The 15,867-nt window shown below is 42.7% G+C and overlaps 1 protein-coding gene across 3 annotated transcripts in view; it reads left to right on the top strand.

Annotated features, from left to right (window-relative positions):
- ADAMTSL1 (ADAMTS like 1) overlaps nt 1-15,867 on the top strand; it is a 1,025,773-nt gene that overhangs the window by 905,020 nt on the left and 104,886 nt on the right. The window lies entirely within an intron of this gene.

The raw sequence follows: 15,867 nt of genomic DNA, 5'->3' as shown, positions 1-15,867 counted from the left end.
GGCAAGAAAAAGTCTCTTGTCTCTTTGGCAGCTCCAGACTTTTCCCGGACTCCCTCCGGGCTAGCCGTGGCGCACTAATCCCTTCAGGCTGTGTTCACGCCGCCAACCCCAGTCCTCTCCCTGGGATCTAAGCTCCGAAGCCCGAGCCGCAGCTCCCAGCCACCGCCTGCCCCGGCGGGTGAGCAGACAAGCCCCTTGGGCTGGTGAGTGCTGGTCGGCACCGATCCTCTGTGCGGGAATCTCTCCGCTTTGCCCTCCGCACCCCTGTTGCTGCGCTCTCCTCCATGGCTAGAAGCTTCCCCACTCCGCCACCCGCAGTCTCCACCTGCGAAGGGGCTTCCTAGTGTGTGGACACCTTTCCTCCTTCACAGCTCCCTCTCACTGGTGCAGGTCCCTTCCCTATTCTTTTGTCTCGGTTTTTTTCTTTTGCCGTAGCCAGGTACGTGGGGAGTTTCTTGCCTTTTGGGAGGTCTGAGGTCTTCTGCCAGCGTTCAGTAGGTGTTCTATAGGAGCAGTTCCACACCTAGTTGTATTTCTGATGTATCTGTGGGGAGGAAGGTGATCTCCGTGTCTTACTCTTCTGCCATCCTCGGGATCCCCCACAGATTTTGGATCGTCGTGTTTTCATTGTCATTTGTCTCTAGGTATTTTTTGATTTCTTCAGTGATCTTTTGGTTATTTAGTAACGTATTGTTTAGCCTCCATGTGTTTGTGTTTTTCTTATGTTTTTTCCCTGTAATTCATTTCTAATCTCATAGCGTTGTGGTCAGAAAAGATGCTTGATATGATTTCGGTTTTCCTAAATTTACTGAGGTTTGATTTGTGACCCAAGATGTGATCTCTCCTGGAGAATGTTCCATGCACACTTGAGAAGAAAGTGTAATCTGCTGTTTTTGGATGGAATGTCCTATAAATATCAATTAAATCTATCTGGTCTATTGTGTCATTTAAAGTTTCTGTTTCCTCATTTGTTTTCATTTTGGATGATCTGTCCATTGGTGTAAGTGAGGTGTTAAAGTCCCCCACTATTATTGTGTTACCGTCGATTTCCTCTTTTATAGCTGTTAGCAGTTGCCTTATGTATTGAGGTGCTCCTATGTTGGGTGCATATATATTTATAATTGTTATATTTTCTTCTTGGATTGATCCCTTGATCATTTTGTAGTGTCCTTCTTTGTCTCTTGTAATAGTCTTTATTTTAAAGTCTATTTTATCTGATATGAGTATTGCTACTCCAGCTTTCTTTTGATTTCCATTTGCATGGAATATCTTTTTCCACCCCCTCACTTTCAGTCTGTATGTGTCCCTAGGTCTGAAGTGGGTCTCTTGTAGACAGCACATATATGGGTCTTGTTTTTGTATCCATTCAGCAAGCCTGTGTCTCTTGGTTGGAGCATTTAATCCATTCATGTTTAAGGTAATTATCGATATGTATGTTCCTATGACCATTTTCTTAATTGTTTTGGGTTTGTTTTTGTAGGTCCTTTTCTTCTCTTGTGTTTACCACTTAGAGCAGTTCCTTTAGCATTTGTTGTAGAGCTGGTTTGGTGGTGCTGAAATCTCTTAGCTTTTGCTTGGCTGTAAAGCTTTTGATTTCTCCATGGAATCTCAATGAGATCCTTGCTGGATAGAGTAATCTTGGTTGTAGTTTTTTCCCTTTCATCACTTTAAGTATATCATGCCACTCCCTCTGGATTGTAGAGTTTCTGCTGAGAAATCAGCTGTTAACCTTATGGGAGTTCCCTTGTATGTTATTTGTCATTTTTCCCTTGCTGCTTTCAATAATTTTTCTTTGTCTTTAATTTTTGCCAATTTGATTACTATGTGTCTTGGCGTGTTTCTCCTTGGGTTTATCCTGTATGGGACTCTGCACTTCCCGGACTTGGGTGGCTCTATTTCCTTTCCCATGTTAGGGGAGTTTTTGACTATAATCTCTTCAAATATTTTCTGGGGTCCTTTCTCTCTCTCTTCTCCTTCTGGGACCCCTATAATGCAAATGTTGGTGTGTTTAATGTTGTCCCAGAGGTCTCTTAGGCTGTCTTCATTTCTTTTCATTCTTTTTTCTTTATTCTGTTCTGCAGTAGTGAATTCCACCATTCTGTCTTCCAGGTCACTTATCTGTTCTTCTGCCTCAGTTATTCTGCTATTGATTCCTTCTAGGGTATTTTTCATTTCAGTTATTGTATTGTTTGTCTCTGTTTGTTTGTTCTTTAATTCTTCTAGGTCTTTGTTAAACATTTCTTGCATCTTCTCGATCTTTGCCTCCATTCTTTTTCTGAGGTCCTGGATCATCTTCACTATCATTTTTCTGAATTCTTTTTCTGGAAGGTTGCCTGTCTCCACTTCATTTAACTGTTTTTCTGGGGTTTTATCTTGTGTCTTCATCTGGTACATAGCTCTCTGCCTTTTCATCTTGTTTATCTTTCTGTGAACGTAGTTTTTGTTCCACAGGCTGCAGGATTGTAGTTCTTCTTGCTTCTGCTGTCTGCCCTCTGGTGGATGAGGCTAACTAAGAGGCTTGTGCAAGTTTCCTGATGGGAGGGACTGGTGATGGGTAGAGCTGACTGTTGCTCTGGTGGGCAGAGCTCAGTAAAAGTTGAATCCGCTTGGTTGGGGCTGGGTACCCTCCCTGTTGGTTGTTTGGCCTGAGGCAACCCAAGACTGGAGCCTACCTGGGCTCTTTGATGGGGCTAATGACAGACCCTGAGAGGGCTCACGCCAGTCAGTACTTCCCAGAACTTCTGCCAGTGTCCTTGTCCCCACAGTGAGCCACAGCCACACTCCCCCTGCCTCTGTAGGAGACCCTCCAACACTAGCAGGCAGGTCTGGTTCAGTCTCCCCTGGGGTCACTGCTCCTTCTCCTACGTCCCGCTGCACACACTACTTTGTGTGTGCTCTCCAAGGGTGGATTCTCTGTTTCCCCCAGTCCTGTTGAAGTCCTGCAATCAAATCCCACTTGCCTTCAAAGTCTGATTCTCTAGGAATTCCTCCTCGCGTTGCCAGACCCCCAGGTTGGGAAGCCTGACGTGGGGCTCATAACCTTCACTCCAGTGGGTGGACTTCTGTGGTATAAGTGTTCTCCAGTCTGTGAGTCACCCACCCATCAGTTATGGGATTTGATTGTACTGTGATTGCCCCCATCCTACCATCTCATTGTGGCTTCTCCTTTGTCTTTGGAGGTGGGGTACCTTTTTTGGTGAGTTCCAGTGTCTTCCTGTCGATGATTGTCCAGCAGCTAGTTGTGATTCTGGTGTTCTCACAAGAGGGAGTGAGAGCATGTCCTTCTACTCCGCCATCTTGGTTCCTCCAGCAGCCATGTCTTCTTTATCCATTCCTCTGTTGATGGACATTTAGGTTGCTTCCATGTTTCGGCTATTGTAAATAATGCTGCAATGAGCATTGGGGTGCATGTGTCTTTTCAAATTATGGTTTTCTCCCGATACATGCCCAGGAGTGGGATTGCTGGATCATATGGTAGTTCTGTTTTTAGTTTTTTAGGAACCTCCATATTGTTCTCTGTAGCAGCTATACCAATTTACATTCCCACCAACTTGTAGGAAGATTTCCTTTTCTCTACACCCTCTCCAGCATTTAGTGTTTGTAGACTTTTTGATGATGACCATTCTGACTGGTGTGAGGTGATACCTCATTGTAGTTTTGATTTGAATTTTTGTGATAATTAGTGGTGTTGAGCATCTTTTCATAAGCTTTTGGGCCGTTTGTATGTGTTCTTTGGAAAAATGTCTATTTATATCTTCCACCCATTTTTTGATGGGGTTATTTTTTTGATATAGAGCTGTATGAGCTGTTTGTATATTTTAGAGATTAATCACTTGTCGGTTGCATCATTTGCAGATATTGATTTTTTTCCCATTCTTGGTTGTCTTTTCATTTTGTTTATGGTTTCCTTTGCTCTGCAAAAGCTTTTAAGTTTAATTAGGTCCCATTTGTTTATTTTTGCTTTTATTTTTATTACTTTAGAAGGTGAATCCAAAGAGACATTTCTCCTTTTTTGTCTCTTGTAACAGTCTTTATTTTAAAGTCTATTTTGCCTGATATGAGTATTGCTACTCCTGCTTTCATTTGATTTCCATTTGCATGGAATAACTTTTTCCATTCCCTCACTTTCCGTCTGTAAGTGTACCTAGATCTGAAGTGGCTCTCTTGTAGACAACACGTATGTGGATATTGTTTTTGTAACCATTCGGCTAGTCTATGTCTTTCGGTTGGAACATTTAATCCATCTACATTTAAGGTAATTATCAATATGTATGTTCATATTGCCATTATGGTAATTGTTTTGGTTTTGTTTTTGCAGGTCTTTTTTCTTCCCTTCCTCTTTGGTTCTCTTCTCTTGTGATTTGGTGACTATCTTTAGTGTTTTATTTGGATTGTTTTTCTCTTTTTTCTGTGTATCTATTGTAGATTTTTGGTTTGTGTCTACCATGAGGTTTTGATATAGCAGTCTATATTTATACAAGATTGTTTTAAGTTACTGGTCTCTTAATTTAAAACGCATTTCCAATATCCTGTGTTTGTACTTTCCTCTTCTCACAATTGCTGGTTCTGATATCATATTTGTGTGTAAATGATTTCCTACCTCTACTGTATGTTTGCCTTTACTGGCGAGCTTTCCCCTTCATAATTTTCTTGTTTCTAGTTGTGTCCTTTTCTTTTCTGCTTAGAGAAGTTCCTTTAGCATTTGTTGTAAAGCTGGTCTGGTGGTCCTGAGTTCTCTTAGCTTTTGCTTGTCTGTAATGCATTTCATTTCTCCATCGAATCTGAATAAGATCCTTGCAGGGTAGAATACTCTTGGTTGTAGGTTCTCCCCTTTCATCACTTTAAATATATGGTGCCACTCCTTTCTGGCCTGCAGAATTTCTACTGAAAAATCAGCTGATGTCCTTATGGGGATTCCCTTGTATGCTATTTGTTGCTTTTCCCTTGTTGCTTTTAATATTTTCTCTGTCTTTAATTTTTGTTAGTTTGGTTAATATGTGTCTTGGTGTGTTCCTCCTTGGGTTTATCCTGTGTGGGATTCTCTGTTCTTCCTGGACTTGTGTGTTTCCTTTCCCATGTTAGGGAAGTTTTTGTCTATAATCTCTTCAAATATTTTCTCAGGCCCTTTCTCTGTCTTCTCTTTTTGGGACCACTATAATGTGAACATTGTTGCATTTAGTGTTGTGTCTGTGGTCCCTGAGACTGTCCTTATTTCTTTCATTCTTTTTTCTTTATTCTGTTCCATGGCAGTGATTTCCACCACTCTGTCTTCCAGGTCACTTATTTGTTCTGCCTCATTTATTCTGCTATTGATTCCTTCTATTGTACTTTTCATTTCAGTCATTGTATTGTTCATCTCTGTTTGTTCTTTAAGTCTTCTAGCTCTTTGCTGAACATATCTTATATCTTCTCAGTCTGTGCCTCCATTCATTTCCCAAGATCTTGGATCATCTTTACTGTCATAACTCTGAATGCTTTTTCAGGTAGATTGCCTATCTCCACTTCACTTAGTTGTTCTTCTGGGTTTTTATCTGGTTCCTTCGTCCGGACCATATTTCTCTGCCATCTCATTTTGTCTAACTTCATGCTTTTGTGGTCTCCTTTTTGCAGGCTGCAGGGTTGTAGTTCCTCTTGCTTCTGTTTTCTGCCCCCTGGTAGGTGAGATTTGTCCAGGGGCTTATGCAGGCTTCCTGGTGGGAGGGACTGGTGCCTACCCACTGGTGGGTGGAGCTGGGTCTTGTCCCTCTGGTGGGCAGGGTTGCATCAAGGGGTGTGTTTAGAGGTGGCTCTGGCTCAGGACAACTTTAGGCACCCTGTCTGCTGATGGTTGGGGCTGTGTTCCCACCTTGTTGGTTGCTTGGCCTAAGGCAGCCCAGCACTGGAGCCTGCAGGCTGTTGGGTGGGGCCAGATCTCAGTGCCAAAATGGCGACCTCCAGGAGTGCTCACACCAATGAATATTCACTGGGCCCTCCACCACCAGTGTCTTTGACCCCACAGTGAGGCACAGCTGACCTCTGCCTCCCCAGGTGACCCTCCAAGACCCCCGGTAGGTTTAACCCAGGCTCCTATGGAGTCACTGCTTTGTGCTGGGTCCCAGTGCACGTGAAATCTTACGTGTGCCCTCCAAGAGTGGAGTCTCTCTTTCCCCCCCTCCTGTGGAGCTCCTGCAGTCAAGCCCCACTGGCCTTCAAAGCCAAATGCTTTAAGGCTCTTCCTCCTGATGCCATACCCTCAGGCTGGGGAGCTTGATGTGGAGCTCAGAACTCTCACTCGTGGGGGAGAACCTCTGCAATGTAATTATTTTCCATTTTGTGGGTTGCCTCCCCCACCCCAGCATATGGGATTTGATGATATCATGAAAGTGACCCTCCTACCATCTCTTTGTGGCTTCAACTTTGTCTTTGGATGTAAAATATCTTTTTTGGTAGGTTCCAATCTTTTTCGTCAGTGGTTGTTCAGCAGTTAGTTGTGATTTTGGTGTTTTCGTGAGAGAGGGTGAGCTCAATTCCTTCTACTCCGCCATCTTGTCCAGAATTGAGGGGCCACTTTTAGTTTGGATGCTTGGTGCCTCTTTCTTCAGCATGTGCTGGCTGTTATCCCCTTGATATGGGGCATACAGGTGCAGCCACCTGTGCGCGCTCAGATGGTGGGGGCGGCGATCAGTGCCCGCTCATGGGTCTCCTGCCACTGGCAGCCCGCACACCCCTGGGACAGCTGGGGTAGCTGTTGGCACCTGCTCCTGGGTCTGTTGGCAGTGGCAGCAGGGGCAGCGATCACCATCTGCTCATAGCCCATGTGCTCTTCCCGGATGGCATGGGCAGAGATTGGCACCTGCTCGTGGGTGTCAGAGTGGCGGCAGCAGCTCAAGCACCCCTTGGACAGCAGGGCCAGCACTTGGCACTTACTTGTGGGTCTCATAGTGGCAGCAGTGCCCCGCACACTCCTGGGACAGCAGAGGCAGCACTTGGCACCTGCTCGCGGGTCTTGTAGCAGCAGCAGCAGCAGTGCACACACTCCTGGGACTCTTAGCGGTGGTGGCGGCCCATGCCCGCCTCTGGAGCCCAAGATAGCAATAGCATCTCATGCCTGCCCCCAGACGTCATGTAGGCTGCGTCCTGTTGCCTGAGAGTGTGCACAGAGAAAGAAGCTCCTATGGTGGTCCCGCCCCTTTCCTCCTGTGCCCCCCCAACAATGGTGCCTTGCCTCTCTGGTGGGCCAAGCCTTCTTCCAAGTATGCCCTCAGTTGCCACATTCCAGCCTCTTCAGGCTGTCTTGGTGCAGCCAACCCCAGTCCTCTCCCTGAATCTGACCTCCAAAGCCCAAACTCCAGCATCCAGCACCCCCTGCACCAGTGGACAAGCGTCTGAGACTGGGGAGCGCAGGGCGGTGTTACCGACCATCTGTGCAGGTCACTGTTTTGCCTACCTCAAACCAGCTTCTGCGCTGTCCTCTGAGGCTCCAAAGCTCCCCCTCCATCCCGGCTGATCTTCCCACTAGTGAGGCGACTTCCCAGGGTGCAGGAACCTTTTTTCCTTCACAGCTTCCTCCCTGGGGTGCAAGTCCCGTCCCAATTCCTTTCTCTCTTTTTCTTTTTTCTTTTGTCCTACCCGGTTACATGGAGGTTTTCTTGCCCTTTCGGAAGTCTGAGGTCTTCTGCCAGTGTTCAGTAGATGTTCTGTGTGAGTCGTTCCACGTGTAGTTGTATTTTTGATGTACTTGTTGGGGTCGGTGAGCTCCATGTCCTTCTCCCCTGCCATCTTGATCCCCCCCTCCCATTTTTATTTTTTTATTGAAGTATAGTTGATTTGCAATATTTTCGGTGTACTGCAAAGTGATTCAGTTATACATATATACATAGGTATGTATTCTTTTTCAGAGTCTCTTCCATTATAAGTTATTACAAGGTACTGAATGTAGTTCCCTATGCTATACAGTAGATCCTTGTTATTTTTGATGACTAAGAATCGTAGAGAACCATTTTCAAATGCCATTTGTGACTCATAATGTTAGAAGAGTTGAAAGAAGACCCATTTGATTCATTCATTCAGTGTGTCAATAAATATTAATTAAACATGGATTAATTAGCATCTGTGCTAATTTGGCGCTTTTTTCTGTTTGCCTGTCTCACAAACAAAACCATAAATATATGACGGTTACAATATGATAGATTTTTTCTCACTCACCTAATGTCTGAAACAAATTATCACACAAGAGGTTTTTTGTGGTTTGGGTCAAGAAGTGGTACACTTGACTTCTGCTCCCATTCCGTTTGCTACAGTTCACTGTCTTGCCCACCCCTAACGGCAGAGAGGCTGGTAAATGACCTGACTGTGTGCCTAGGAAGAAGAAAAGTATTTGGTTGGTAGCAGATCCAGCTCTGCCATCGCTTCTAAAATGGAAGGCATTGTGCTGTTGAAAACGAAGCTGCTGTTAGTGGAGGCCTAGACTTCGGCCCTGAGAAAAAGTTACTTACAGTGCTCTCTGTTCTTGGCTGCGCTCAAAAAACAAGCCTTCATCTCCTCTGGCTCCTCTCTCCATCTCCATCTCCTTTATACTGGGCCAAAGATATTTTTCAAGCACATATGTTCAGATTTTTTCCCATTGGGTTTTGATTTTACCCAGAGTCACACATAAGCGAAAGAGGTGTGAGCCAGAGCCCAGGCTGTGCACAGGAATGTATTTCCAAGATTTGCTCCTAGGGCTGCTCATCTGTCCCTGCCTGGCTCTCCAGCTACTGGTCCTTCCAGGTCAGGACAGTGCCTGTTTGGTCGAAGGCCTCTGCTCTAAAGGCAACACAAGATGGCACTCCTCCACATCAGTGCATATTGACATGCAAGTGTTAGTGGACCTTAGGTTCCCCCCTTGTACCAGGGCTCCCCTTGCTTACCACTGAGGCTCTGGATCCCCTGTTCCATGTCGCTTGAACAGGAGCCATAATCCAAAAGCTCAAGGGTATGATGAGGTCTAAAGCTCAAGGGTATGATGAGGTCTAAAGCTCAAGGGTATGATGAGGTCAAAAGCTCAAGGGTATGATGAGGTCAAAAGCTCAAGGGTATGATGAGGTCTAAAGGAAATGAACAATAAATCATTCTCTTAATGCTTTCTTTTCTGTCTGACTCTGTTGAAGAGACTTGATTCCTTATATTGGGCCTGATAAATTGAAAAGCTTGCCTTTGTTTCTATTTCCTTGTTCTTCTTATATATATGCAGATATAAAACTAAGCATAATCTCCTTTGATGTATAGCTCTCATGCGACTATAACACCAATTTACAGATTCAATGAAAGAGTAATCTGTAAACCCTATCAATTTCCAGAAATTAACACGAATGTAATCTGCTAGCTGATGCTGACCCTCAGAGATGACATGGTGGACATGGGCCTGATGTCTGAGGCTCTGCCCACACTGCAGAGGCTCTGTGATCATGGCTCAGCCTCTCTTTTTTTTGTTTTGCCTATTGTGAGAAGCTTTTTGGTCAGGCATGCCGTGACCTTTCTTAGCATTCTCTTAGCACAAGTACATAATTTATCACTTCACTCCCTCTCTGCATCTCTATTTTTTTTCTTCTTAGCTGATTTCCATAATTAAAATAATACTAGCTAATGGGATTATAATCAAGCATAAACATAGGCATGGCATCACACAGCAGTACTCACCTCACTAGGTGACTATCTAGGTGATCTAAAGTGGACTTAAATTATTTTTGTTTTGTTTTTTAGTTGACCGTTAAAATAAGAATTCCAACCTGAAATTTTCTTTTTTTTTTTAATTTTTATTGAAGTATAGTTGATTTACAATGTTGTGTTAGTTGCAGGTGTACAGCGAAGTGAATCAGTTATACATATACATATATCCATTCTTTTTCAGATTCTTTTCCCATATAGGTTATTACAGAGTATTGAGTAGAGTTCCCTGTGCTATACAGTAGCTCCTTATTAGTTATCTATCTTATATGTAGTAGTTTGTATATGTTAATCCCAGTCTCCAAATTTATTATTTCCCTCCCATGTTTCCCCTTTGGTATCCTTAAGTTTGATTTCCAGATCTGTGAGTCTGTTTCTGTTTTGTAGATAAGTTCATTTGCATCATTTTTTTAGATTCCATATATAAGTGATATAAGATGATATTTATCTTTTCTCTGACTTACTTCACCTAATAAAATAATCTTTAAGTCCATACATATTGCTGCAAATGGCATTATGTCATTCGTTTTTATGGCTGAGTGATATTCCATTTTATATATGTACACATCTTCTTTATCCATTCCTCTGTCGATAGACATTTAGGTTGCTTCCATGTCTTGGCTAGTGTAAATAGTGCTGAGTGAACGTTGGAGTACATGTGTCCGACCTGAAATTTTCTAATATTGAACTAATGGGCTCTCAAAAAAACCTCAGCTCTTACCAGGACTAAAGAAAAACTAACACAGTGTAATTCACTGATTATCAAACCTGGCTGAATGTCAGAATCACCTCAGAACTTGTTCAAAATAGAGATTAGAGCTTCCATCCCACCACCTGAGATTCAGGTTTAGTAGGTCTAAGAGTGCAACTCAATAATATGTACAAGCTTTTTCTAATAGATGTAAGAGGGTCAGTTGATTAAGGACACTGTTTTCAGTATAAACTCCTATTAATTGTAGATACTTGGGTAACTCTGTGCTTTGTCTTAACAATGGATTATGAAGGTAATGAGAACGCATAAGTAGCCTGTGCTAACAACAGCGCCTCTAGTGACAGGACGAAAGGTCGTTACTTTTCAGCAAAAGCTCAGTATAATTAATTAAGGGCTGGATTCAATTCAGTGACATTTGAATTTTATAGCTATACACCTGCAGCTATAAAACCACCTTTATTATTAAAATTCCTATAGGAAAAATAACTTGGTAATTGTGAGTCTGAAACTGGTCCCTAACTTGCTTTTTCCCCATTGGCACAGTTGTTTTTATTACACACAGTGAGGCAACTATTATATATAGCAGGACAGATTATGTTTTTAACAAGTGCCCTGGGGGTTCTGAGGCAGATAGTCCACAGACAAGGATTTGGGATCTCCAGTTACAAGCACTGGACTTGAGGTTGAAGTTCTGGGGTCTACTTCAGTCCTACTACTTGCTTGCTCTCTGGCCTTGGACAAACCGTTGGGCCTTTCTGAGCCTAAGTTCCTCATCTATATAAAAGATGGAAATTCTTTACCTGACTCTCAGGGTTGTTATGACAACAAAAACAAATTCAGATAATGTGCATAGTACACCGTATGCACACATATATTCATTTATGAGATATTTATTGAGGACCTACTATATGCCGGGACTGAGTGGTAGGAACAAAGAAGAGAACAAGAGGGATTGATCCCTGATTTTATGGAAGTTACATGGTGAGGGGTGGGAGGCAGAAAACACACAAATAAGGTAAAATTTGATAGTTCTAGTGCTTAGGGAGAAAATAAAATTGCCATTGAGCTATGTAATGACTGGTAAGGGAGAGAAGGCATGTATGCTTTAGAAAGGCCCGAGTAGGAAGTGATATTTGTGTGGAGACGTGAATGACCAGAAGAAGATAACTGTGCAGAAGTCTTCGGGTGGAGGATATCAGGGAAAGGGAACAGCTGGGACAAACGTGCTGATGTTCTGAAAGGAGGGACCGAAGGGCAGTGTGGCTGCAACAACAGTGATCGACTGGAAGTGTGGCCTCAGGGAGGTAGAGGGGAGGGTAAACATCTGGGCCTGAACACGTAGGGGATGGTTGGGCATGAAAAGGAGCTTGAAATTTCGCTCTAACTGCACTGAAAAAGCACTAGATAATTTAAGCAGAGGACTTGTGTGATCTGCTGCATGTGGTGGGAGCAAGGAGACCAGTTAGGCTGTGGAACAGTCCACCCAGAGAACATGGCGGCATCTGATTATAGCAACGGAGGGACTGGTTAGATTTAGGGTGTAGTTGACGTGCGAGCCGCGAGCTTCTTAGGGTCAGGAGGTCAGGTAAATATACTCGTATTAATTGTGTCATTCCCGCTGCACTCTCTTGTTACCACCCTGCATTATAGTACGAAATCACTTACCTTCACATCAGGTCATACATAATCTCAAACACGCTGAATATAGGTGAGATAAGGAGAAGGAGCCCAGTCAAAACAGATAGACAGCCTGTGCCTATATCCAGAGGTGAACTCCTCAGAACCTTCCTCAAGCTTCTGTCCCTAAACATAGTGATAGTTCTAATGAGCTAATAACTCATGCCTAGAAGGCAATTAAAGGGGAGAGGAAAAGAAAGAAGGACAGCTTCTGATATGACGCTGTGTGACAGTGCAAGCGGGAAGAAAGGATGAATAGATGACGGAGAAAACAAAAAGTATGAAAAGCAGGTGTGAAACTCCAAAGGGCATGGGCGAATTATGGTTTTCTTCACAGTTAATGAAGGCACAGAAGAGTGAATGCCATTGTCCTGCCTATAAAATGGTTGAAACAAAATTAAATCCATTTGGCTTACAACAAATTAAGCTTTGGGTGTATGAAAATGATCTCATGTGGACCCTTATTTCCCCAAGGTGCTCAGTAAATGAATCTTTTCATTGTATTTTGTGGTCATGTACATGAAGTGCTGTATTTTTATCCCCAGCTGATAAAGGCCTATTAAAGTGTAATGTACACAGAACTTCCACTTATGGAAAGATGCCATAGATGTATTTTTTCCTTATTCCTCCTGGTAAATGCAACTAAAATCCTGACATTGTATATAAAACAAACATAAGACTGAAAAGGAGAGAGGAGAAAACAGACTGGCTAGGGACCTTGGGTACTGAGGAACGACACAATTGTGACTTCATTGGGTTTTCTGGGCTGTTTGTTTGTTTACCTCATAAAGCCCAAACTTGGAACTGAAGAAGGCGGCTGCCAGGAAATGCCACAGAAACAGAAAAAAATGTCCCAGCTTAAGCCTGCTTCCTCTACCCAAAGGATCAGGAAAGGGGCAACCAAGCAGGACAGAAAACTAGAAAATGCTGCTCTACTCCAAACACCACCCACACCAGCAAAGCCTGAATGGGAAGACTGGACTCCTCGTCAGACTGAAACATGGTTCCCCAACACCCCCATGGACGTGGCGTCAGAGAAGATGGATTTTATCCCCACAGGGGCACAATGTGGAGACCACGTGGGGATCCTAGACTTCTACCCTCATCCTGGAGTGTCCCTCTTCCTCTTCCCGCTGGGGTGGTGGTAGAGAAAGCCTCCTGGAGAGTTAGGACTTTCACTCGTCACCGGCGGTAACAAGGCTTCTCCCACGGCAGGGTCAGTGGAGAGCAGCGGGGGGCAACAGAAGCTCTACCCAGGCCCAGCAGTTAAGAGGAGCCCCCCACGTGGGTCACAAAGGAAGCCAAGTGGAGAACCTGGACTTCTTCTTCCACTGGGTAGTAACCAGGTGGCATCTCCCTGCTCCCCGACCTGAGTGGTTTCAGAGAACAGCAGCTAAAACAGATTTAAATAAGGTCCAGAGTTGTATAACATGATATGAAAATGTCCAGGTTTCAACCGAAAAATCACTCATCATACTAAAAACCTACTATTAACACTTCCATTCAATGTAGTGATGGAAGTTCTATCCAGTGAAATAATCCAAGGAAAGGAAATAAAATGCATATAGATCAAAAGGAAGGAATAAAACTGTTCGCAGAAGAAATGATCGCCTACTTAGAATATACCAAGGAATCTACAAAAAAAAAAGTTCTAGAACTAATATATAAGTTTAGCAAGGTCACACGCTATACAAAACAACTGTTTCTGTATACTAGCAATGAACACATGAACACTGAAATTGAAAATACAATATCATTTACCATCCCTTAAAAAAAATAATAATTGGGTATAAATTAACAAATTATGTCCAGGACTTGTACACTGGAAACTACAAAACTCTGATGAAAGAAAGTAAAGGAGATCTAAATAAATAGACATACAGTGTTCATGGATTGGAAGACCCAACACAGTAAAGATGTCAATTATCTCTAAATTGATATACATGTTTGTATATTTCCTATCCGAATCCCAGCAAAATTTTATAGTTGTAGACAAGACTATTCTAACATTTATGTAGAAAGGCAAAGAAACTAGCATAGCAAAGAATAATAAAGTGGGAAGAATCAGACTCAAGAATCAATTTTAAGATTAATTATATAACTACAATAATTAAGACTGTGTGGTATTGATAGAGAGATAGACACATAAATCAGTGGAACAGAAACAAGAACACAGAAGTAGAGCCACAAAAATATACTCAGCTGATGCTGACAAACACAAAAGCAATTCCATGGAAGAAAGAGAGCTTGTTCAATGAATGGTGGTGGAGCAATTGGACATCCATAGGCAAAAAACAAATAAACTTTGACCTAAGTCTCACGCCTTATACGAAAATTAACTCAAAATGTATCACAGACTTAAATGTAAAATGTAAAACTAGGAACCTTTTAGGGAAAAAATTTTTAGGATCTTGGTCTAGGTAAATAGATCTTACACTTAACATTAAAAGCATGATCCATGAAAGGAAAACTCGATAAATTGGACTTCATCAAAGTTAAAAACTTCTGCTCTGTGGAAGATCCTGTTAAGAAGATAGGGGAGGGCTTCCATGGTGGCACACGGGCTTCCCTGGTGGCACAGTGGATAAGAATCTGCCTGCCAATGCAGGGGACACAGGTTCGATCCCTGGTCCAGGAAGATCCCACATGCCCAGAGCAACTAAGCCCGTGCGCCAGAACTACTGAAGCCCACGCACCTAGAGCCTGTGCTCTGCAACAAGAGAAGCCACCGCAGTGAGAAGCCCACGCACCGCAACGAAGAGTAGCCCCGGTTTGCCGCAGCTAGAAAAAGCCCGTGCACAGCAACGAAGACCCAATGCAGCCAAAAATAAATAAATGTTTTTTAAAAAAATTTTTAAAGAAGATAGGGGAAAAAATCTATAGATTGGGAGAAATTTATTACAAACCACATATCTGACAAATGACTTACATCTAGAATGTAAAGAGCTCTCAGAACTCAGTAGTAAAAAATAATCCAATTATAAAATGCTAAAGGACATGAAGAGACATTTCATCAAAGATATAAAGGTGAAAAATAAGCACATGAAAAGATGTTCAATATCATTAGCCATTGGGGAAATGCAAATTTTTAAAAAGCCACAATGAGATATCAATACACACCTATCAGAAAGGCTAAAAGTAAAACTAATGATAACGTCAAATGCTAAGGAGGATGCAGAGAAACTAAATTACTCATACATTCCTGGTGGGAATGTGAAATGATACAGCCACTCTGGAAAACAGTTCAGTGGTTCCTTAAAAATCTACTGTATGACCTAATAATTACACTCCTGGGCATTTATCCCATAGAAAATGAAGACAAATGTTCAGACAAAAACTTGTACAGGAATGTATATAGATGCTTTATTTGAATAGCCAAAATGTGGAAAGAACCCAGATGTCCTTCAACATGTGAATGGCTGAACATACTTGGTACGTCCATACCATGGAATACTACTCAGCAATAAAAGGGAGCAAACTATTGATACATGCCACCACGGTACCATGTGAGACCTGGAAGAATCTCCAGAGAATTATTCTGAGTGAAAAAAAGCCCATCAAAAAAAGTTACATACTGTATGATTCCATTTATATAACATTCTTGAAATGCCAAAATTATAAGAAATGGAGAACAGATTAATGGTTGCCAAAGGCTTAAGGCAGGGCTGGGGGCAGCATAAGGGATCCTTGCAGTGATGGAAATGTTGTTCTGTAGCTTAACTTCGTCAATGTCAGTGTTCTAGTCATGACATTGTACTCTAGTTTTGTAAGATATTACCATTGGGGGAAACTGG

Source organism: Orcinus orca, chromosome 6, assembly GCF_937001465.1.
Source record: "Orcinus orca chromosome 6, mOrcOrc1.1, whole genome shotgun sequence".
In the NCBI taxonomy this organism is placed as follows: domain Eukaryota; kingdom Metazoa; phylum Chordata; class Mammalia; order Artiodactyla; family Delphinidae; genus Orcinus; species Orcinus orca.
This window is presented reverse-complemented; position numbering and strand designations above follow the sequence as displayed.